The 24,177-nt window shown below is 56.6% G+C and overlaps 1 long non-coding RNA gene across 1 annotated transcript; it reads right to left on the bottom strand.

Annotated features, from left to right (window-relative positions):
* Nucleotides 13,105–20,892, bottom strand: LOC108633925. The gene is made up of 4 exons (XR_001917296.1): nt 20,813–20,892; nt 19,673–19,872; nt 17,718–17,848; nt 13,105–13,280 (listed from the first exon to the last, which is right to left on the bottom strand). It is a non-coding gene; the product is annotated as an uncharacterized LOC108633925 (long non-coding RNA).

Below are 24,177 nucleotides of genomic sequence, written 5' to 3'. Positions count from 1 at the left end.
TAACAAAACAGAGCGCAAAGAGTCTGGAGCTGCACACCTGAAACCAGCACAGTATTATAAGTCACTGTCGTTAAAATGAAACAGAGCTCCATCATCACCAAGCCAGAGCCGTCTAGACTCTTCTGTTCTGTTCTAGAAGTGTTTACTGTTGCATTTCACAGTCACGTGGTTCTAAGTGGTGATCGACTTTGCTGTTTTGTGAAAGGCATAAAGCCTATGCCTAGATTCTTTTCTCTTTTTTTTTTTGCACGTGGATATCCAACTGTTCTAGCTGCATTTGTTGAGAAAACCATTTCCACCATTAAACTGGCTTCACCCCTTTGTCAAAGGCCAGCTGAGTACACTTGTCTGGGGCTATTCTGGGCTCTTGCTCTGTTCCACTGGTCTATTTGTCTAATGTTGCTAATGCCGTACTGCCATGATTGCTGGAGCTCTGCAGTGAGTCTGGAAGGCAGGCAGCGCTGAGAGCGGGAACAGCTGTCTCCCTGGACACGCCGGGGACGCTCAGAGTTCAGCCCACAGCCTTCAGCGCAAGGCCCGCATCACCACCCACACTGCGGGGCATCCGGCTCCAAAGGACCATTTTATCTTTACCACATGTATTTATTTGGCTGTGCTGGGCTTCCCAGGTGGCGCTCGTGGTAAAGAACCCATCGGCCAGTGCAGGAGACATATGAGATGCGGCTTTGACCCCTGGGCCGGCAAGATCCCTGGGAGAAGGGAAAGGCAGCCCACTCCAGTGTTCCTGCCTGGAGAATCCCAGGGACAGAGGAGCCTGGCGGGCCACAGTCCACGGGGCCACGAAGAGTCGGACACGCCTGCGGCGACGTAGCATGCACGGGTCTTCGTTGTGGCCTGTGGAATTGGGATCGAGCTCCCTGACCAGGGGTTGAACCCGGGCCCCCTGCATTGTGAGCTCAGAGTCTCAGACACTGGATCACCAGGGGGGTCTCCAGAAGCCCTCTCTGTTTACAGGTGAGGCTGGAGCCTGTGTGGTAAGCCCAGACCACCTGCTGTTAGAAGAACTTTAAAGACAATAACAGAATCTGAACACCCTTATCTGCACCGTGAAGGGTGCAGCAGCGGAGAACTGGAAAGCAATTTTTATTTAAAAATATTAACCGAGCAATTAGGGTGGGAATTGTGACTTCTTGCCCAAGGAGAGACAGTGAAAGGGAGGAGAAAACACAGAAGTCACCTGGCGGGTGCTCTGCTGCTCAGCCGGTCTCAGGACCTCTGTGTGCAAGGATACCTTCTTGCCTGGCACTCAGTCAGACTTGATCGTATTGTCGATAATCAAATTGTCAGGAAAAGATTAGAATTGCTTAATCAAGTGAGGACAAAGGCTAGGAGATGAACTGTCCATCTGTCAATAGGAATAGCAGCAAGGATTAGAAATTAGTGGGTGGCTTAAGCTGATATTTTTAGAATCCCACTCGAAAGGGATAAGGATTCTAAAAACAGGAAAATGGTAAATGCTTTGTGAGTCAGTAAAGGCTCACCGCCAGTCTCATGTCCTTTGTAAAGAAACTGTTACGAATGACTTGGGAGGATTTAGCTGTGAAATTGCTTGAGAAGCGGAATTTGATCTGAGACAGGCAGCCTAGATTTATGGGAGGAAACCCGCCCATAGTTGTGATGGAGATTTTAAAAGATATTGTCTGTGCGGCCTGCCTCTGTGAAGAATCTGGTAATGCTCTGTTTAAAGATTTATTCTGAAGGTAAGAAGTGGGAGAAGACATGAGAAGCAATGTTGTGTCTCCAGAGCCCAGCATCTTCACGCGGACACTCACGCCTGCCTCACTGGCAGCAAAGCCGAGACGACGCGTTCACTGTCCTCCCCGAGCACGGAGCCTCGTCAGGGGCAGGGCCTTGCTCGTGGGTTAGGGTGTGCGCAGGCTGGCAGATGACCCCCGTGTCACCGACACCTGTTTAAGCAGGAGGTCTAAGCAGTGAGGAATGACTCTCATGTGTTGCTAAAGCCAGCTCCTTCCCTCCCTTTGTACTGGGTGTCTCCATTGCTGGCTGTGCGGGGTCTCCGCTGCTGGCTGTGCGGGGTCTCCGCTGCTGGCGCGGGCTCTCTCGAGCAGCGGCGAGCAGGCCCACTCGCGAGTTGCAGTGCTCCGGCTTCTCATCACGGTGGCTTTTCTCGTCGCGGAGTACCGCTTCTCAGGTGCACGGGCTTCAGTCCCTGTGGGTCCCGGGCCCCAAGGCACAGGCTCAGGAGCTGTGGCGCACGGGCTTAGCTGCTCCGCGGCATGTGGGATCTTCCCAGATCAGAGGTCGAACTCGTGTCTCTGAGCCACCAGGGAGGCCCCCTTCCCCTCCCTTCTCACTGGAAAGAGCAAGCGCTTCTTTCCGTGAAGGGAGCCAGCTTCCGAGTCCCTGGTGAGGCCTTTCCCTGAGGACGAGATGGCTGGTGAATGTCCCCTGGGCAGACAGAGGTGCTGATGGGCAATGGGAAGCATGATCAAAGGTGCAAAGAGAAAAAGAAAAAACGGACCAATTGGACTTCACAAAAATTAACATTTTGTGCACCAAAAGACAGTATCAGCAAACTAATAAGGCAACTCAGAGAACGGGAGAAAAGGCTTGCAAACCATGTGTTTGATAAACGGTTAATATCTGGGCTATAGAGAGAACTAAAACTCAACAAGAAAAACACAAACGACCTGGTTTAAAATGGGCAGAGGACCCGAGCAGGCTTTCCTCCAAAGAGAATAGATGAGTGGCCCAGAAGTGCATGAAAAGGCGCTCGGATCACTGATCATCAGGGCAGCTGCAGCGGGCTGCCACCTCACACCTATCAGAGTGGCCACTACTTACAGAGGAGAAAGAACGGGGCTCCCCTCGGGGCCCAGCGGCCAGGACTCAGGGCCTTCACTGCTGGCTCCTGGGTTTGAGCCTTGGTCGGGAATTAAGACCCTGCAAGCTGCAGATTTAAAAAAAGAAGATCCCGCATACCGCAAGGAAGATCAAGGATCCCAAGAGCCGCCGCTACGGCCTGGAACCGCCAAGTAAGTGAATAAACACTTGCGCGTGCTGCGGGCTAAGTCGCTTCACTCGGGTCCGTTTTTCTGAAACTGTAAAAATAAACCAGTAACATTTAAAGTAAAAGTTTAAAAACAGCTCAGTTGAAATACGTCACACGCTATGCAATCCACCTGTTTAAAGTGTGTAATTTAAAATGTGCAATTCAGTGATTCTTAGTATATTCACAAGGTTGTACAACTGTCACCACTAACTCCAGAACATCTTATTATTTCAAAAAGAAACCCCTCCCACGGAGGACTGACCGCCTCCTCCAGCCCTGGGCAGCCACGGCTCTGGCTGCCAACTCTGCAGATTCAGGTAACTGGAGTCACACAGCCTTTCGGCTTCTCTGATGAGGCGTCACATTTTCAAAGTTCTCCCATGCAGCTCCTGCCGGTACTTTCCTTCTTCCGCACCTTGCCGTTTGGTTCTGGACACCATCTTTTACCCAGCTCGGCTCAACTTTCACCTCCCCGGGGAATTTTCAGATTTAAAAGCTCCAAAATCCGGGGGTTCCATGCAGGACTACGTTGCTGTTTCAGAAACCGACACTGGCGGGCTGCTGACGACCTGCCCTCTCAATAAACCACAGGGACCGAGCGCCTTACTCCCTAGACACGCATCCCTAGTTTCTTTTACTGAAGATGCTTTTCCACTTGACTTGCTCCCGGATGACGCCAGGGAACCCTGAACAGCACGCCTGCCTCACTCCTGCCACCGTGTGGTCAGAGGCAAGCATGACACCCATTTGGACAGGAGCAGACCCGAGAAGCCAAGTCGGCTCAGGCCGTCTGCCCTGCGCTAAGCGCAGGTCTTCGCCTCTTCGCCGGAGTGTGGCCGACCCCCTGTCGCTGAGGCTCTCAAGGCCCAGAGCTGGGCTTCCCACGCACTTGGCCACACGCAGACCAGGCTGGCCATCGGAGACACCGCCTGCGGTTTACAGCCGGGCTGCCAGCGCCCCGTCTTGGCCTGCAGAATAAGAGTCTCCGGGGTTGCGACTGTGTTGTGAGAATCCCGGGGAAAGAACCATCGCGCCGACCGGGAACCCGGCTCACACCTGGGGTGCTGCTCCTGCCCGCCCAGCACGTGTGAATGCGCTAGGGTGGGAGTGGAGGGGCCGAAGGCGGTAAAGGCCCTTACCAAGCTGTTCTTTAAACTGGCATGAAAGGCACACAACGGAATCAACATTTTAAGGAGAGCAATTCGGGGCACTTGGCGCACTCACGATGGCACGCACCCCCCACTTTTACCTGGCGGCTCCGAAACATTTCCGTCACCCCAAAAGGAGACCCCCACCGTTCCAGGCACTCCCCACTGCACGCCCCCATCCCACCCCGCAGCCCCTGGCACCCAGTCATCTTCCTTCTGCCTCTGGGATTCGCCTGTTCTGGACGTTTCTGAGAGAGGGACTCACACACCGTGTCCCTCCGCCGGGCTTCTCTCACCGAGCGCCGTGTTTCCGGGGTTCGCAGGCCCCGCAGCTGCGCCAGCGCTTCGCCCCTTTCGGTGGCGGAGCCGTGTTCCGCTGCGCGGATGGGCCTCGAGAGTCTACTCGCCCCTCGGTGGCCGCGGCCGCTCTGCTCGCAGGCTCTGCTCCCCAGTCGGCTGATGGGGGACTCGCCGCCCGCTCTGCACTCCGCACAGTGGGCTTGGGGGCGCACCCGAGGGGCCCCTCCTCGCCCCTCCCCGCGACACTGTGCCTTCGAGACCGGGTGGGGCTGCCTCGTCGTCCGTATAGAGTCCCCGTTCCGCCCTCTGCAGCCCCGGCCGGGCCCTTCTTGGCTGTCCTCTCACCCTTGTGGGGGCATGATGGGTGGGTGCCCCGGGCCGTGCAGTCGCAGACTCGCAGGGAGCAGGTGCGGGCCCACGCAGATGTGAACTCTCCTTGTAGTTGCAGAAGTCGTGGCCGAGGTCGCAAGGGGCCCTCGGAGCACGACCTTCATCTCCAGCTCCCTCCTGCCACCCGCCAGCGTGGGGCCACCCGCCGGTGTGGGGCCCTTCGCTGAAGTGACCCCGCGAGGGCAGTGTCACCAGCCTGGAACCCCCACAGCCCTGCGGGCGGGGGGCCTTGACTCCTGTCCTCAACCCCAGGCAGCTGGCCAGCTGGGCAGGAGGCCCAGAGCCAGCAGCGAGCCGGGCGGATCCACAGGGGCGCCGGGCGAGGGGCAGAGGCAGTCCAGGTGTCAGTGCTGGGGTCGCCCGTGGGTGAGCCAGTCGGGTGGGGTGGGAACAAGACGGAGGGACCAGATGCTTGGGGGTCCCCGAGTGCTCAGGGAGGCACGGCGTTCCCGCGGGCCTGCAGCCCCCACAGCCTGCTGAGGCGCTGCTTGACCGTGTCTGTCTCAGGCCCCCGACCTTCAGAGGTCAGCCGGCGCTCCCGCTGCTTCTGGTTTGCCTCCTCGGAGCCCCTCCTTTTTCCTCTGACTCTATGTTTCCACCCGTAGTTTCTTTCTTTAGAATCACCTTCCCCAAATTAAGTCACCCAAATTCCCGAGTAAGCTGAAAAGCCATTTTTCTTGCCGATCTTATGTGAAGATAATTTAATTTAAGGCAAAAACTAATAAAGACCCCCAGATCACAGCAGCAGCACGGTGACAATCTAGCCGCTCTAGGAGACGGATGGACAGTATTTTAGGGAAAAGAAAGCGAAGCAGAAACGAGATGCAAGTTATATTCTGTGTATAAAAACCTTTACAAAGAAACAGTGAAGATGACTCCCATAACTTCAATGCATCTGGGGAGACATTGTTTAATCGCAGTGAAATAAGAGGTGGTAAGTCCAGCTGAGGTTTTGAGGATCAGGATTACGTGAGTTTCCTGAGAAGACGGGAGGGTGAGAATTGTTTTATAGGATATTTAAGATTCTGGAAGTGAAAGTGAAAGTCTGAGTTGCTTCAGCCACATCCGACTCTGCGACCCCGTGGACTGCAGCCCACCAGGCTCCTCTGTCCACGGGCTTCTCCAGGCGAGAACACTGGAGTGGGTTGACATTTCCTCCTCCAGGGGATCTTCCCAACCCAGGGACTGAACCCAGATCTCTGCACTGCAGGTGGATTCTTCAGTATCTCAGCCTCCAGAGATACACACAGAATTTCTCTTCGAGTGCCACCGACTTCAGCTGGGCAAATATCCTAGCTCTGAGAGGCAGTCAATAGTCTTTAAGACTCCTTCCAAAATCTCATCAAACACAGAATTTAGCAACAAAAACAGCACGAACTGTGCCACAGCAACTTCGGTGACTCTCCAGAGAATTCGACTGAGTGAAAGAAGAGCCATCCCCAAGGGCCATACATCGCATGAGTCCATTCACACAACATTCTTGAAGTGGACAGTTACGGAGATGGGGAACAGATGAGCGGCTGCCAGGCAGTAGGGATGGTGGGAGGGAGGTGGGCGTCATGTAAGAGGGGCCCCCGTGGGGCTGACTGTGGTGGTGATACGGGGGCCTGCACGTGGGGCGAAACCCAGGGGTCTAAACGTGCACACGCCAGGAACGCGTGAGGGGACACAACCAGGGGAGCGGTATCCACGTCCACAGGGCATCGATGCCAAAAATCTCCTCAGGCCACCCTCTTGGGCACCTGTGTGGCCCAGCTGTCCCAGGTAAGATGGGGGTGGGACGTGCCCCAGGCTCGGCTCCTCGTGCACGCGGCAGGGTCCCCTGGGACCCCAGGCGCTCTTCACAGCGGGGGGTGCGCTGAGTGCAATATTCCAGGGTCCTAAATTCAGTTTTTAAACCGTCTGTTTGCTTGCGCTGGGTCTCCGCTGCGGCACGCGGGACCTGCGGCTCCGTGCAAAGCTTCTGCTGCAGAGAGCGCACGGGCTCTCGCGGACCCCACGGTTGCGGTGGGTCGGCTTAGCTGCTCCGTGGCGCCTGGGATCAGTCCCCCCAACAGGGATCCAACCCGAATCTCCTGCGTTGCAAAGCCTGTTCTGAACCACGGGACCACCGGGGACGCCCCTGCGTATTCTGCTGGTCTCCCCATTCCCCAGTTACCATCACGGTGTGAATACCGCTCCGTGACCAAGCAGGAAGGAGGTATGTAATTCATGGTGTCATGCGTGTGGCTGCACCCAGCCACCCCCGCCGCTCAGCTGTCTGGGTTTTTGCCCCTTGATTTCAGAACCAAGCACTCCTGGGGGCATCACCAGAGTGAGTCCTGCTCAGAGACTTCCTTTTCTAAGAAGCACAGGGTTGGGAAGGAAAATTGCCCAGAGCATCTGCTTGCTTCCCAAGCACAGGACTGAACTCACCATGAGTAAGCTGGACCCCTCCTCCCGCTGGGCTCGGTTTTGTGCGGTGAAGCTGGGGGTCTGCAGGGGAGGAAGGCCTTGCGTCTGAACTGCACCTGCTTTGGAAAGGTGCTTCTTCACCGTCTCAGCACTTGTGTCTCACCCAACGCCTGAGAGTCTGCCCAAGACTCGGTGCTGCTTCCAACTGTCAAGAGAGGCCGTGGACCCTGTGGTGGGCCACACCAGCCACGCCCTCCCTCCGGGACCCCAAGGACGCAGACAAAGCACGTCATGGCTGAGGGGGGACTATTTTTACCCCACGAATATGCTACTTTGGGTAAAATGTGGGAGAAGAGGCCTTCAGTTCCGTCTGGGAAGGCACAGGATAAATCTCACTTTACAGAAGGGTTAGGGTTAGAGCAAGACTCCCATGTCTTCCCTTCTGTGCGAGTGTTTGCCAGAGCTGTTCTGGTCCTGGGGAGGCCTGGACTGGCCTTCTGAGCCCTCGCCCGTCCACGGGAGGGGCGGCCTGCTGGCTGGTTGTTCTCTGTGAGCCAGGAAGAACACCAAACATCCTGCTTCCAAACCAGAGGCGAGAAGAGAAGTCAGCGGGTAGAGCGCACACAACGTGAGTTTTCCCGTCTGGCTGCACCCCATCCTGCTGCCCACGGGGGTGAGACCCTGAGATGTCAACCCTGCCGTGTTCCACGTCTCTGCCTGCATGTCAGCTTGAGCACACAGACTAGTAAACTTTCTTTCTGTCCAGCTAAAACGTGGTTTCTTTAAGTACAGAGAACTATGTGCATATAAGATAGGAGTCTTCTCTGCCGTTAAACCGTTCTGGGTACCAGAGGGAATAAAACATACTGGAAGTTCTAGGTGTTCAACAGAATCACCAGGACTCCCACAGGCTCTGATATTCAGCAGAAACAGTGGATGCCCACCCTGCCTTCCCGATCTGAGTAGCTTTCCTGCAGTGATGCAGGGGGTGAGCCTCCTGGGAAGGACGGATTCTTCCATGACCATCAGAAGTGCCTCTCTCATGAGGTCAACCTTAGTTCCAAAGTTGGGAAGGCTGCCTCTAGTAGTCCCGCCCCTTGGGCATCAGTAACTGAACAGCCAGCTGCTAGAATTCTCGATCTTCCTCCTGAAAGCTGCCCCTTGCCATTCTTAATCGTCTCAGTCAATGGCAGCCCAATCCCCCACCTGCTCTGGCCAACGCCCTGGAGACATCGATGCCTCGATTTTTCCCACCAACCTCCAATTCTATCCATCAGCATGTCCTGCTGACAATATCCCGGACCTGCTGGCCACTCTCCCTTGCTGTCACCATGGTGACACCCTAGCCCAGGCCACCGTCCTCTCCCCCAAGCCGTCTAACTGGACCCCCTGCTGTACTCAGTAAACCAGGAAGGAGACATGTCACTTGCCTATTTAAAACTTTCCAGTGATTTTACATCAGTCCAGGTCTAAACAAACAGACTCAACTTCAGGTGTGAATAACCAAGGGATTTAAGGTAGGGAGTTGACTGCACAGAGGTGAGGCAACCGAGAGGCAATGCACCTGCCACCACCGGAATCCAATGCTGCGTCTACACCAGAGGCCGGGGGCGCGGGGTGCTGCGGTCAGTGCAAACTCCCTGCTGTGGCCACATCAGCCTGGGGGCACGGAGCAGTGCCCGGCGCGCTGGTGCTCGGTAAATGCTGGTCTACGGGATGGACGGATGAGGGAGGGAATCGGCCTTCCCACTGGGCACCGCTTTCAGACTTCCGCATCCACCCCGGAGGCGCCGGCGGCAACACTGGCCTTTCCCTGGGCAGTGGCCGCCCCTGCCGGGACCCCCGCCAGGGCAAGTGTAGCCTCCACGTCAGAGCCTGGCCTCCCGTGTAAGACGTGCTTGGACTCAAGCCCTGCCTCTGCCCCTGCCCACACTGCTTCCGCATCCCTGTCAGTAGGGGGACCCTAACACGGACAGCTGCCTGGTGGGGTGGGTGAGGGTCCCCAACGGGCCCAGTCTCAGGGCCGTGCAGCAGCAGGGGTTGGGGGGCGCCTCCCCAGAGGACGCCCCAGCCCGCGATGCTCCGGGGACAGCTCCCTAGAGCGGGGCGGCGTGTTCCCGAGCCTGGCCATGGGGTGGCGCTGCTCGCTAGCCGTTGGCCTGGGTGGCCCCGATCCGCCTGGACGCAGGCCCTCCTCTGCCAAGGGCAGCTCTGCCTTTGACACTTGGTGCCCACTGTCGTGGGCTGACCACAGAAGGGGGACTTCTTCCAGGAGCTGGACAGGAGGTCCTCTGGCAGTCTTTGCTTATGTGGATTTTGGAAACTCGGGGAAGGGTGAAACGAGGCCTTCCTGGACCAGGTTCCAGACAGCTCCCTGTGGAGGGCGACGGGTGGCCACCTGGATGGCCAGCGCCCCACACCTCTTGCCAGCCCTGCAGACACAGGGTCGGGGCACCCTGACTCTGGATCTTGGGGGTTCAGCCTGGGTACCCATTCTTTATGTTAACTACCTGCTACGATGAAATCTGATTGCGGAACTGTTGACACGTGTACTAACTGGCCCTTCTATTAAACATTCACTCACTGCCTCTCCCGAGCTTCAAGGCCCTCACCCCCGCCAGCCTCCACGAGCCCCAGCAGCGTGACTGGTCGGCACTGGGGTAGAGAGCCGGCCTGAGGAGGCCGGTCCAGAACCCCACCTGGGGGTCAGCGCAGGGGCAGCCCTGAAGCTGGCCCTCCAACGGCTCGGGGGACCCAGAGGTCCCGTCCCCAGAGGGCACCGTCTCCCTGCATGCCACCCCACCCCGCCCACTGCAGGCTGTCCCTCGTGTTTGCCTCCAAACTGTGGCCCACCTGGCTCTGAGGCTGCCCCTCCTGGGCTGGTGTGTGTGTGTGTCTCGGGCTTAGCTGCTCTGCAGCGTGGGGAACCCTTGGCTCTCTGACCAGGGACTGAACCTGCAGTGTGTCCCCTGCAGGGGAAGGATTCCTAACCACTGGACCGCCAGTGAAGTCCTGGGACCCCTTTCCTAAAATGCTGTTTCATGTGATTAGAAACACGGTTCTAATCCTCAAGCCAACAGGACGCTGTCCAATGAACTATCAGAGGAGCCGCTCTCAGGTCCCTGGTGAAAAACACAGGGAAGCCCTCGTATCTTGCAACGAGCAGACACTTAAACGGCTAAAATTCCTGCACACTGAGACCCCTCTCACGCGGCAGCACTATATGGCATCCAGCTCGCCTTGTCTGACAAGTCAGATCTGCGGCCAGTTCGGAGGGAGCTAGGAACCCCGAACTTTCTTATACAAACCTCAGCAGCAAAGGCTGCCCGCTGGCCTAAGTCGGACACCTGGCTGCCCGCGGGCAGGAGGCTTCGGCAGCTCCAGGTTCCTCGGTCTGGGGCGGGCTTCCTGAGGGTGAGAAATACTCGCTGGCAAAACGGCCTGCAAGCCCAGCTCCAGCAGGAATGGGCAGTAAGATGAGCACAGAAATCCCTGGGATGTGGAGGATTACGGTCTCCATAAATATTTACGGAGCAACAGCAGCTTCTTAGGCGGCGTGCACAGGACATCTGCCACCGAGGCCGAAACACAGTCTGGATATTTCCATGCGTCGACTCAAATAATGCGCTGCTTTTTTACAAAGTGAAATCGTAATTTTAAAGTGAAGTTTTGGTCAAGGGGCTTACTTCCTTCTAAATTCCTCATTGACCGAAACTGCCTGCCTCCAAGTTTTCAGAGGCAGCTCCCCGCCCCCGGATTCTGACCCCTTGCTGTCTCCCGCCAGGAGACCACCCCAGTGTCCCCCCACCCTGTCCTGGGGAGGGTGTGGGGTGTCCGCCCCGGCTCCTCCTCGGCCTGCAGCCCTGGGCAGGCAGGCGTCTGGCTGGCGGTTTGCCCGCTTGCCCGCCTCCTGTTGTTTTGGGTTGTTGTCCCCACAGCGCTCCCGTACATATGGCACGTGGAAGCAATTACAGCAGAGAGCTGCGGAGCGGCCAGGCTCCCCGCCCGGGGCGGCGCCCACGCTCTCTGGAGCGTCTGCGCTGTTACTTTTCAAGGCTGGATTTCAACGTCAGCCGACAGAAAACAGAAGCGCTTCTGTGCGGAGAGGAAGCGGACCTGCAGCTGCTACCGGCAGAGGCTGCGTTTGCCACCTCCCGTCCGGAAACTGCCGAGGGCCGCGGGTGTGTCTGCACTGCCGTCAAGGCCATGCATGAGAGGCCTCTGGGCACGAAGGTCGTGAGGGCGTGTGCTCTGGCCTGTCCGCCCACGTGTCACTGGACTCCACAGGCACTCACAGCAGCTGACATGCCGCGGCCGCCACCGGGACATGTGCGCAGGTGTGGCTGCTAGGCAGGCTCTGGGCCCGGGAGGTAACAAGTTCTGGTCTCCTTTGTCCCCAAATGATGTGTGCACGTGATCGGTCACGTCTGATTCTTTGTGACCCCATGGACTACAACCTGCCAGGCTTCTCTGTCCATGGGATTCTCCAGGCAAGAACACTGGAGTGGGCAGCTGTTCTCTTCTTCAAGGGATCTTCCCAACCCAGGGATTGAACCTGAGTCTCCTCAGGTGGGTTCCTTACCACTGAGCCAGCAGGGGAGCCCCCAGATCATGCAAAGCAGAACAGGGATCCCCAGTTTTCTTTCTCTCGGCCCTGATGAGAAAAGAACCAAACTCCCTAAGTGCGAGTTTGTGGAGCAAGGCGGGGGACAGTTTACATCATCACTTGTCAAAGTCAAATGGCCTCCGTTTAAGATAGTCGACTTGATAAGCTCCTGCGTATGGTTAATTAATATGTGAACATTTAAACTGGTCATACTTGAGCAGGAAGGAGCCAGAGTCTACCAACCTAAAGCGGGCAGCGATTCACTCTCTCTGAGTATGAAGGCATATTCTTCACGGTCACAGGGGTGGAGGGGCTGTGAACTTGAATATGAGTTATGGCAGCAAAGAGCAGATGCACGGAAAACGCTGCCAAGTTCAGACCTTAGTGACGCGTATCAGCGCTTTACGACAGTGCAGAACGCAGGGCGAAGCAGATGGAACCTCGGTGGCGATCTAGGCTGAATGACGACACGCCCACTTCAGTGTTCAGGACCAGGCAAGTAACTTGCTCTGAACTTCCAAGTAACACTTCACTTTACTTTCAAACTGAACTAAATGGCGTCAGGCCAGCCAGAGGCCGAGGGGTGGTTAGTCGTCACACCCAGAGCAGGGGCTCTGCTGTTCCTGCTTCTCACCCCAGCCTTCGTGGCCAGGACGGCTGGACAAACGGTCCAGGGACAACACATGCGTGTTTCACTCCCAACTTGGCAGCCATTGGGTCGTGTGTGTGTGTGTGTGTGTGTGTGTGTGTGAGAGAGAGAGAGAGAGAGAGAGAGAGAGAGAGAGAGAGAGAGATATCCTGGCTGGGCAAGTCAGAGGACCACGGGTCTCCTTCTAACTCTGCTGCGAAAAAAAGACAGAAGCTGCTTGCAGGCAGGGAGCAAGGTGCTTCTCTGGGTGCTGTGATGAGCTCGGGGTTTATTTCTACAGGCTGGGATGAATTCCGAGGTAGCGTCGGGCTCAGCTGGGCTGGGCGGGAGCCCCAGGGTTCCCTCCCTCCGGCCTGCAGCATCAATTAGAGGTCAGCGCGGAAGCAGAGGCGCTCAGCTGTGCGCTCTGCTTTCAGGAGATAAGGTAGTCTCTGGGACGCAAGACACCAAGGTGGGAGAGAGCTGGGTGGGACGAACTGGGAGACTGGCATTCTGGTATACACACTGCTGACAGAATTGTCTCCGAGGCAGGAGACGCAGGAGATAAAGATTTGATCCCTGGGTTGGGAAGATCCCCATGGAGGAGGGCTTAACAACCCACTCCAGCATTCTTGCCAGGAAAATCCTGGCGGGCTACAGTCCATAGGGTCGCACGGAGCGGGAAACGACTGAAGCCGCTGGAGACGGTCCACGTCAACCAGGCAACTCATGCAGGCCGCCACACAGCCCAGGGGGCTCCGGTCGATGCTCCGTAAGGCCCTGCGTGGGAAAACGGTCGAGAAAGAGTGGGTTTACGTATACGCACAACTGGCCCACTCTGCTGTGCACCTGAACTGACACAGTGTTCAACTTTACCCCAAAAAAACTAGTAAAAAAAATGTGCCCAGAGATTTCACTATCACTCGAGCACTTGGAAGAGTATTTGGGCATCTGGGTATCCATAGCGTTAGTGGACCGAGGGTTCAAGGATTGCACATAAAAAAAACCCCAAACCCTTGAATAAGGATGTTTTCCGCTTCTTTCTCCAGTGAGAACCAAGCTCCGTTGCGGGCCCTGTTACCTTCACTGCGGCAACCACGCTCTCAGCTCGCCTGTCCTGCCATCAATTACAAGTGTCTTATGTTCCTCTGAACCAGTGTTTTCAGCTTAATTTAAATTGAGACTAGATAGCACTACTACAGGGGCAGCAGAGGATGAGACAGTTCGACAGAGTCGCCGACTCAGCGGGCATGAATCTGAGCAAACTCTGGGGGACAGGGAAGGAACGGGAAGCCTGGCGTGCTGCAGTCCGAGGGGCCAGGGGTCGGACACGACGGCGACTGAACAGCAGCAGATGGCGACTGCGGACTATCCTTCAGGCTTTGAGGCGTCTCCGTCTCTGACACACGCGCGTTAGCACAGCAGAGCTAATCCAACTCTTCACCCTGTTGACCGAGCCAGGACCCAAAACTGCACGCCCCGAGGTGGGGCGTCTGTGCTGCCTGCGACGTCACCCAGAACCGGCTCCACCTTGCGCTCGGCCCCTGACGAGCCCTTCCATCGCTCCGCCTTGTGCAGTCGGTGCCGTTCACTGAGGTTCGCCCCGTCCGCCTTTTTAAAGAACCCCCCTGGGGCATCCTGCATGTCGCTGCGCCTCCTGATTTCCCTCATTTCCCCGGCAGCTCTTTCGGCCAGGCTGCGTGTGAACACGCCCTTCTGTCATCACTCCACCTACGACGGCTCAGGAGGCGTGCGGAGTCCTGCACTGAGGGCCCCGCTCTCCCAGCGTCTTGAAGACGTTCTTCCGTTGGACCTTGGACCCCACCCTGCAGCTGAGGAGCCTGCATTCACACCACACATCTGCAGGGAACCTGGTTTCCCCCGCTCACCCCTCGTGACATCAACCCTCTGCCTCTGGTAACCGTGATTTCGCAGCAGAGGTTGGGATACGGACTTTTTAAGTATCCTGCTTGGGACCTAAGTCTTGCGAACCAACTAAGGTGTTTCCCTCATCGCTTCTGCGAAATCCGCAGGCACTCTCTCTGTTCCGCTTCCCACCCTCTCCTGGGAGGCGGGGCGAGTGGGTGGGGGTCACCTAGGTGGCCGCGTTCTTCCAGCTTTCTCATGCAGTCCTCTCACCAGCCTCCTGGTCCCTCTGTCCTCCTCCCACCCGCCCGGGCTCCATTTGGGTTCCACACGCAGAAATCACTGGAACTTCATGTTTACTCCCAGTTCTCTCTGTTCCTTCATTGCTCTCAGAACACCTCACTCATCGCAGAGGTGCAGTAAACACTTGGTGACCCGACTGAGTTTTCAGAAACATCAGCAACAAATACCCAGAATTCTGAAAGGAAAAAAAAAGTTCCCCCCGGGAAACTCAGAAAACAAACAGAGTCACGTTTATAGACTCTCTCTTAGACGCCCTGTGTTCTCCTGGCGGGAGCCCCACCTCGTTCAGGCCTGGCCTCATTTATTTTGGTCCCACACACACGAGCTTATTTTGATAAGTGCACTAACGATCCCACGCTCTGACAGGTGAGTCATCACCCCGGCTCCCTGGTGGTCGCCAGCATCCGTCACCTCCTGCGAGAAGGTGGGCCTCGCTGCCCGCGGGCTCGGGTCTGTTCCCTGAGGCCAGTTCTCTAGCAGGTGAGCCTCTCAGGACGGTTCCCTCCAGAGAGAGAGCCTCACATGCAGAGTGTGAACACCCTCCCTAAACCGCACGCTGCCCTCTAGCAGGACGGCAGGCTGTCCTGGGCTTTGCAGGTGTGCAGGGTGGGACCCCGGCTTTCAGCTTCCACACCGGCCGGCAGGCCCCTCCTGTGCGGCTTTGTCCGCGGCCAGAGAGGGGCTTTTGTCCAGCTGTGGGAGTGCGCCCAGAGCGGGGAGAAGCTATTCTGCACAGCGCTCCCAGGAAGCACCCCCTTCACTGGGTGTGGATTTCCGTGAGTCTGGACACCTCTCACGTCCAGATGGTCTAATTAGGCAACATGCTGGTTTTCAAAGCACTGGGAGCCTCAGCTCTGAGCCTCCCAGCCCTTCGTCCTGAAGATTCCAGTCGGAACAGAGGGCGGCCAGTGGAGGGCAGGTCAAGGACTGAGAACCAAGCCTCAGGGTCTAGACAGAAGCCCATTTGTCCCTGGGCTTCCTCCTCCGAAGGAAATGACCCCAGAGCGTTCCTGGGATAACGGTGAGGGTGGGGAGGCCGGGGGAGGTGAGTGGGGAGCCTTGCTGGCTGGCCGGATGCCAGAGTGAAGCCCAAACACCTGGGCACCAGATGTGCCTTGGGCTTGAGGCCCACTGTTGCCCGGCGGCGGCTGCACTTTCCACCCAGAGCCGAGCTGCTGGGCCGGGACACCGAGGACAGGCGCCCGAAGGCAGGCCTTCCTGCTGTCCCCTTCTCTCCCGCCTCCAGGCTGCAGCTCCCGGCTTGCCTGCTGACCACGGTGGACTTCAGCCTGGACGCCCAACACCAGAGCTCGGTCCTCGTTTCACTGACTCACCTCCTGTTTCCGTGAAATTTCACTGGAGGGAGATGCGCTGCTGAGTCGACTAGGACGGGGGTCCACGCCACGGGTACGTAGGGGTCAGGCGGGGAGTCACCGGCGGGCCACGCTGCCCAACCCACGACCATTCCTGGACAGTCAGGGGTCAGGCGGGGAGCCACCGGCGGGCCACGCTGCCCAACCCACGACCATTCCTGGACAGTCAGGGGTGCCGTGGTAGCGTCTGCTGCGCTGGAGTTCCCAGGCCAGGGGGACACAGAAGGTGAAGGCCACCGCGGATCTGCTCTGGCTCGGGGAGCAGCTGGCTCCGTGGGAGCAGGGCAGGTTCTGCCTTCCCTCCTGGCAGGGTCCGTGCCTGGCTGTCCCCCTCTTGAGGTAACAGGTTTGGAGGAAAGACAGGCTGAGCTCGTGCCTGCTCTTCCGCCTTCGACAGTGCTGGGCATGTCCCTGAATCTCTGTGAGGATGACAGACGGCAACCTAGGCTTTCCAGGACCCAGAGCATTGGGGAAGCAGGGTCCAGCACACTCCCTCGCCTGTCCTCACCTCTGGGGTCCCCGGGGCCTGTCCCCTTGCAGGGGTTTTCTCTCTGGTTGAAGTGTTGGACGATTTTAACATACTTCAATTCAAAATGAGCAAGTTTAGGGTGGAAAATGGCTGTGGCTGACAGTAATATCCATACTCTGCCAGGAAACATCGCAGGGGCCTGGCACCCCCCCGGGACGCGTGTGTCAGGAGCACGGAGGCGCATGCGGCCCACAGGAATCCCCCAACCCCTTCCCCGAAGGAGCTCTGCAGGCGAGCAGCCCGCCAAGGCAGGCGGCTACTGTTCCCATCATCGCCCCCACACATCACGTCTACGGTCCCGACCTGGGACGGGGAGGAGGACGTTCGCTACGTAAAAGCAGAGAGCAGAAAGCCCGGAGGACGACCACCTGGCCCAGCAGCTCCACTCCGAGCTGAACTGGGAGAACTGAAAACGAGGCCGCAGACACACGCACACCCACGCACGTCCACAGCCGCTGCGCACAAGACAAAGGTGGAAAGAAATACCCACGACAGGTGACACACGGGCGAGCTGTACCCACGCTGGGTGGGGACTCGGCCGGAAGAAGGAGCGCAGCACCAACACATCCCCAGCCACGAGCCCCGAAAACACGGCGCTCCGTGAAAGCAGCCAAAACTCAAGGCCCACGGTGAGCGACTCCGTCACGTGAAACACCCAGAACAGGCAGATCCAGAGACAGAAAGATCAGCGGCCGCCAGGGGCGGGAGAAGCGGGATCGGGTGACCACTGGGGCCCAGGGTTCCTCGGGGATGAGGAAGGAGGTCTGGGCGGAGGTGGCGGTTGCAGGATATTGTGATGGTATTAACCATGTTCTCTGTAAGATGGTGAATTTCATATGATGTGAATTTCGCCTTGAGAAAGCCACTGCAGGGACTTCCCTGGTGGCCAGCGGTTCAGACTCCAAACTTCCAACGCAGGGTGCCTGAGTTTGATCCCTGGTCGGGGAACTAAGATCCCACAGGCCAAGTACCAAGGGCAAAAACAAAAAGCAAAGGAGCCGCCTCACAGAATCGCGCATCCACCCCAGGGACAGAGCAACTCCCCCACTGCGTGGAAGAGCGGATCTGTGTCTCTGTGAGAATCGCCTCAGACAGAACAGAGCAGAACCTCGCCTGCACCCCCCGCCCCAGACGAAGACGACCCACCTGGCAAGCCGCCTTGACCGTAAACTTCTGCCCGGTCTTAACCAGCGACATCTCTCTCTCCAAACTGCTCTTTTTCTGATTTGGCTTGTTTCACATTTGAAGTAACTTGGGATCAGCTCTAATATTTTTTGCTTTAGAAAAGTAGTAAAAATTAATTAATCTACAACTGTACTGATAGCAAAAGTTAATAGAAATTTTAATAAAAATACCACCTCAATAAGCTTCCCTATTGTTCTAATAAATGAAATAGTAGTTTAGAACTGTAGATAAAAAAAAATTCATAAAACAGCGGAGACTCGGGACCACGAAGCTCAAATAATGGGACGCAGCCTCTGCTCAGCCCCTCCAGCCGGAGCACTGAGGGGTGCCCTCCGTGTGCAGCTCTTGTTTCGTGCTGCGTACTGGAAGTGTTCCCCAACGTTTAACGAATGTGCCTTGTTTGGCAGCTTATTTTGAATTATTCAGAGACGTTTACCCAATACCAAAGAGGCTTGGTGGCAACTTTAGCAGCCGGGTGTCCAGACTGTGATGATATATTCACAGAGAAAGTAGGCAGGGAGAGTTCTTTAGGAAAACCCAGACTCTCAGCCACGAGCATCGAGAAAGCTGGGCTCTAAATGCCTGGCAGGCCAGGTCTCCGGCTGGCTTCCCGGGGGGAAGGAAAGGGTGTTTGTCTGACCGCTTTTTCTTTCTAGCACTGTGACCGGAACTTGAGGGTGGGGGAAGCCACTGACCCCAGGGAAACAAAAACAGGGCTCGTTTTCCGGGACAGGGGCCTCTGGGTGCAAAATCAAACCGCAATGTTTCATTCGGGTAGAATGTTTTAAAAGGTGAGGGAAGAGTGGAAACGAAAGTTGTGAAGAGGAAAACCTTGGTTAGTTGGTTTTAATGGAGACAGCTTTTCCTTGCTAAATCCCAGCACCAAAACCTAAGTGAATTTAAATGTTTAAACAGAGGGGTGTTCGCTGTGCTGAGCACACAGAGAGAAGGAGGCAGTTTGACTTCAAGGCCCACGAAGGGGCAGAGGGCAGAAACCGAGGCCTCCCAAGGGAGCGTCCACACCTGCAGGGCTGCCTCCGGCCCACCCAGCGCCCAGCACCCCCCAGGAAGGTGAGTGGGGCTGTCCTCTGCGGCAGAGGTATCGCTGAAATGGGATCCCTGGGCCCCTCCTGGGCCACCTTTACTCCCTCCCCAGAGAGGGGGCCAGAGAACCAGAGGGGCTCCTTTAGAAATAAGCACATTCGGAGGAACAGAGAAAGCCATAAAAAAGCCTCCACAGGCTTCCGTACCTGCAAAAGCTCTGAGACCCCAAGCCTGGGGGCCAGCCCTCCTGGAGAAAACCTGAGAAATCTTTTTAAAATTATGGAAAATTTCACTATGAATGAAAGTGGAGAAACTTAACAGCATGAACCCCCACGTGCCCACAAGTGCACCCCTCTCTCCTCTCTACCCTTTTGTCTTTATCGCAGGGAAAATATACATAGCGTGAGATTTACCATTTTAGTATTTTTCCGGGGTGCAGTTCAGGAGCATTAAGTATATTCACGCTGTTATGCAGCCATCCCTACCATCATCTCCAGAACTTTCTCATCTTTCCAAACTGAGACCGTCCCCATTTAACACTGAGCCCCTCCCCCAGCCCCTGGCCCCCACCCCCACTTCCTGTCTGCATGACCCTGACTTCCTGTCTGCATGACCCCGACCCCTCTGGGGATCTCACAGAAGCGAGGTCACACAGTGTCTGTCCCTCTATGTCTGGCTGATCTCTCTGAGCATCACACCCTCAAGCGTCATCAACCCCTCCACTGTTTTTTAGGCTCAAGAAATCCTGAATCCCAGAGAAACACAATCCTCAGTTCAAGCTGCAACTGCCTTTCCTTTCGTTCAGAAGAATGATGACACTTTCCCCAACTCTCCCCCAGTATAAATTCACTCGGTCCTCACGGCCAGCTCACCTTGCAGCGGAGCCGGGCACGTGGGGCTCAGGGAGGCCCGGAGGCTCTTCCAGCATTGCTCGGACAGCAGCGGCTGGACGCTGAGGGCTCCTGTGCGGGCTCTGTCCCAGGGCCCTTTTTGCCTTTCACTTCTGCAGAATCCGTCATTAGGCCACCTGGTCTAGGACTTTCCCACGCGGAGGACAGTGGGCTCCTGGGGCCTGCAAGATGACCACAGGAGGCACACAAACAGGCAGTCTTCAATAACCGTCACTTATCTCAACAGTCACTTATCTCTGTACGAGAGAAAGCAGCGGGCACGTTGAACTTGGGACTTCACAGACTTGGTCGAGGATGAGGCTGAATTAAAAAGCAATTCTGGGGAACTCCCCCGCGGTCTAGCTGTTAGGACTCACCACTTCTACTGCGAGGGACCCGGGCTGAATGCCCGGTGAGGGGCCTAGATTCTATATGGTGCAACCAAGAGTTCATATACCACGACTAAAAATCCCACATGCTGCAACTGAGACCTGGGGCAGTCAAATAAAAATATTTTTTAAAAAAGCAATCCTGGGGTATTCCCTGGTGGTCCGACGGTTAGGACCTGGGTTCTATTCCTGGTTGGGGAACTGAGATCCTGCAAGCTTCAAGGTGCAGCCAAAAACCTTAGTTAATTTTTTAAAAAAGCAATTCTGCTCGAAGTATATTTAAAGAGAAACAGAAAAAACACCGCGGTGTGTGGATACTACAGCAAGACTTCAATAACCGACATTTGGGAGACACTGAGTCCAGGGGGCTTTCTTCTCTGGAGAGTGAACGAAGACAAGCCCCCGCCACCCAGGACGGCCCCCCGGGAGCCCCGCGCTGCCCCAGAGCCGCAGCCCCAGGCAAAGCCACCCTCTGGGGAGCGGCGGGGGCCACGCCTCACCGCGCCCGCCACAGACGAGCCGGGGCCGCCGTCTGAGCCACAGGGGCGGAGACCGCCGGAGGCGCCTCCCCGTCTGGGGGCTCCCCAGGTCAGCCCGTCGCAGCAGGACCCTGCCTGCCGCCTGCCCCGGCTCAGCCCCCCGGAGGCCCGCGGCCCACTCTCGGCCCGGCCTCCCACCCCTCACCCCGCGCACAGGCCACCCGAGCCCTCCGGCCACGAGCGCTGCACGCCACCTGCGAGCTGGGTCCCGGCGGCCCGGGCCTCGAGCAGGGCCGCGGGGACAGCGCACCGCCCGGAGCCGCGCCCGCCCGCCCGGCCCAAGCGCCCCGCCGGCCCGCCCGGGGGTCTCCGGGCGGCGGCCCCGCCCCTTCCGGTTGGCGCCCCTGGACTTCCGGTCCCGCCTGCGTGTCTGGGCAGGTGCAGGCGTTGGGCTGCAGTCATCTCCGTGTGAAGGCCTGTCGCTCGTCACCCTCCACACACAGCCTCCCCGGCCCCACGAGGCCGTTCTCGGTGACTTCGAGGGGAAGCTTCGTAATCGATGGGAAGCGCCCCATAGCTGGGGGGTGGGGGTCAGCTGGACCCTCCCCACCCGCCCAAACTCGGTCAGGCCCGAGCCTTTATTCGGTCGCGTGTTTGAAAGCAGCGGCGGGCTCTTCAGTAATGAAGCCGCCTTGAGAGTGGGGGTGGTTCACCCGCTACGCAGGACACACTGGACACCTGAGCCTGGACCCTGGGCCCATCTGACTGGTCAGAGGAGGAGGGGTGGCTGGTTCTGACCCCCTCCCCTGCTTGCCCTCGTCCGTAGGTCCAACAATCAAATAGGTCATGTGTCCTGGAATCAGACTGGCGGAGGCAAAGCGTCCAGGACTTGGCCGCCTTCTGCCCCCTGAGTAGCCTGCAAGGGAGCGTGTGCCAGTCACTCTTGGGGCCAGGAAGCACCACGAGGGCCTGGGGTGAGCCCGGGGAGGGGAGCCTCTACCCCCACCGGCTCCTGGGACCAAGATCCTCTTCCCAAGGTCTCCTAGGCTCTCTTTGCCTGCCACCGCTGTGTCCCTGGGATGGAAGGCTTTCTTCTAAGGAGGACAACAGCGAGCCACTGAGAGCAGCCTCTTGTTCCCGCAGGAGCCTGGGGATAAGCACGGTGGCCGTGTGGGAAGGCAGGACCAGAAAGCCCGCTGTGACTTGAGTTGTAAACCTGGGCGTCTCTCTGTTGTCTCAGCTGCCATCCACTAGGACAGGGCTGAGTCCTAGCTGGTGCCCATCGTGATCCCAGCGGGCATGTGGTTCCTTCTCATGAACCTGCGGCCTCTCTGCCTGGATTTCTCCCCCGGCAGCTTGCAACTCACGATGTCTGCAGCCTTTAACTCTGAGCCAATTCAGGCTGTCCAGTAGTTCCCCGTTTTCTCCTGGTGGGTGGAATAAAACTAGCCAAGTCAGAGACTCATAAACTCTGCCTTTGTTTGTGAATTTCTTCAGAGCCAGTTAGACATTCATGAATCAGAAACTTCTGGGCAGCAAGGAGCTCAGACTGGCGTGGGCAGGGGGGGCTCGGGGGGAGGCCACCCGAGTCTGTGCTCTCCTGCAGACTTCCCCTCCAGTGCCTGCCTCAGTTTCTCGTGCGCAGAGTAGCTGGATGGGCTCTGCTGAGAATTAATTAACAAATGTCCATTAAACGCTCCTAGGGTGAGTGTTCTGCAGCTGCTAAGTGGTCTTAAATAATTACAACCTCAAATGAGGAGCTATTGTGTTGCCGATCTGATGCATGAAAATGTTGTGCTGTGTCTTTTCACAATGCCTTTATTTAACGAGAGTTGATCTTGGCAATTTGGTTTATTTTCTCAGCCCTTTTAATTTCAGACTCAGGGGTTATTAGCAGATAACTGCTCATTTCTGCTGTAAATCAAGAAAATGCTCATTAGAAACCCAATGCTGTGATTGCTAGGAGTTTGGGCTCATAAAGAATGGGATGATGACAAGATTTGGTGCTAAAAATGGGCTACATTAAAAAAAATTTTTTCTTTGTTGTTGTTTAGGGAAAACTAAATGGCCTTTTCTGAAGTGAACAACTTCTTAATTGCTTTGAAATCCAAATCATAGTTGACGAAGCTCCATGGACATTGAGGATCACATTGACCTCAGGGCTGGGGAGGATGGAGTTACAGATGGCTGTGAGGAGCCTCCCCAAAGCCACACTGGGTGCCCAGACTGCTCTGATGGTGTTAGCATCTCACTGACGGGATGGAAAGGTGTGGTTTCCACCAGGCTGGAGCCAGCTGGCACCCACAGAAGCAGACAGAAAACAGAGGGGGCCAGAAGTGATCTTAAGACCATGTCTATAACTCACAGACGTGAGGTTGCCAGGGATGGGGGTATTGCCAGGGAAGTATTGGGAGTTTGGGGTTAGCAGATGTGAACTGGTAAAATAGGATGGATTAACAACAAAGTCTACTGTAGAGAATGGGGAACTCTATTCAGTACCTTGTGGCAGACACTAATGGGGAAGAACATGCGTATATATGTGTAACTCAGTAGCTTTGCTGTACGGTAGAAATGACCACAACGTTGTAAATTAACTATACTTCAACAAAACTGAAAAAGATCTGTAAACTGAAAAAAAAAAAGAATGCTGATGTTTAAAACAGATGTCGCAGGTGGGGACAAGTGGCCATGTTGATCCACAGAGTTTTCAGGCCTGCCTGACCCCCACATTCCTCATTTATACAGTCCTTCCCAGACTGGTAGAATTTCTTTTTGCAAAATTATCCTTGTCTAATCCATAGAGACGAAAGTGGATTAGTGGTTGCCAGGGGCTGAGGGGGGAGGGGCAGAAGATGGGGAGTGACTGCTGATGGGTATGGGATTCTTTGGGGGGGCGATGACAATGTTCTGGAATTAGTGGCGATGGCTGCTCGGCTCTGTGAATGTGCTGGAAACGCGGCACTGTACAGTCTAAAAGGGTGCACTTGGTGGTGTGGCAGTGACTTCTCAATAAAGCTATTTAAGAAGCACCCTCGCCTCTCGTTGCTGGCCGGACTCCAGCTCCTGGACCTCTGGTCCCCAGCTACAGTGGCAGGCCCCCAGGGGGTGCCTCTGCCAGTCCTGCTGGCTGTGCTGGACTCTGTCGTCAGCCTTCGCTTCTGCCCAAACACTTGCAGAAGTTGTCATGTGCAGAGCGCTCGAGGACCAAGCTGGGGTCAGAGTTCCGGGCTGCACCTGAAGCGCAGGGGCCTGGACTTGCGCTGCAGCACGACGCTGCCGTGTAAAGTCCCTGTAGGAGGGAGGCCAGAGTGCGCCGTGGGCTCCAGGGAGCGGGGTGGAAGGAGGCAAGGGGCCTTGTCTTCTTTCTGGGTTCTTGGCAACCACTGGACCCTCTGAAAGGAGTCGTGGTTACCCTGTCGTTAGGTCAGCAGGGAGATGGCAGAGCTGCCCAGAATCAGGCCTCGGGTCCCCCAGCATCGGGGCTGGGGCATGGAGAGCGGCAGGCTGGTCAGCAAGTTCCTGCTGGAGGCACCACAGGTGCCTTGGACAGCCCTACCGTGTTCGCTTTTCTTTCTCTTGCCATCCCTTTATTTTAAATGCTTAATGAATTTTAAAAAAA

The sequence above is a fragment of the Capra hircus genome, chromosome 25 (genome assembly GCF_001704415.2).
Source record: "Capra hircus breed San Clemente chromosome 25, ASM170441v1, whole genome shotgun sequence".
In the NCBI taxonomy this organism is placed as follows: Eukaryota; Metazoa; Chordata; class Mammalia; order Artiodactyla; family Bovidae; genus Capra; species Capra hircus.
Note: the sequence above shows the minus strand (reverse complement) of the source record. Positions and strands in the feature narration are given on the sequence as shown.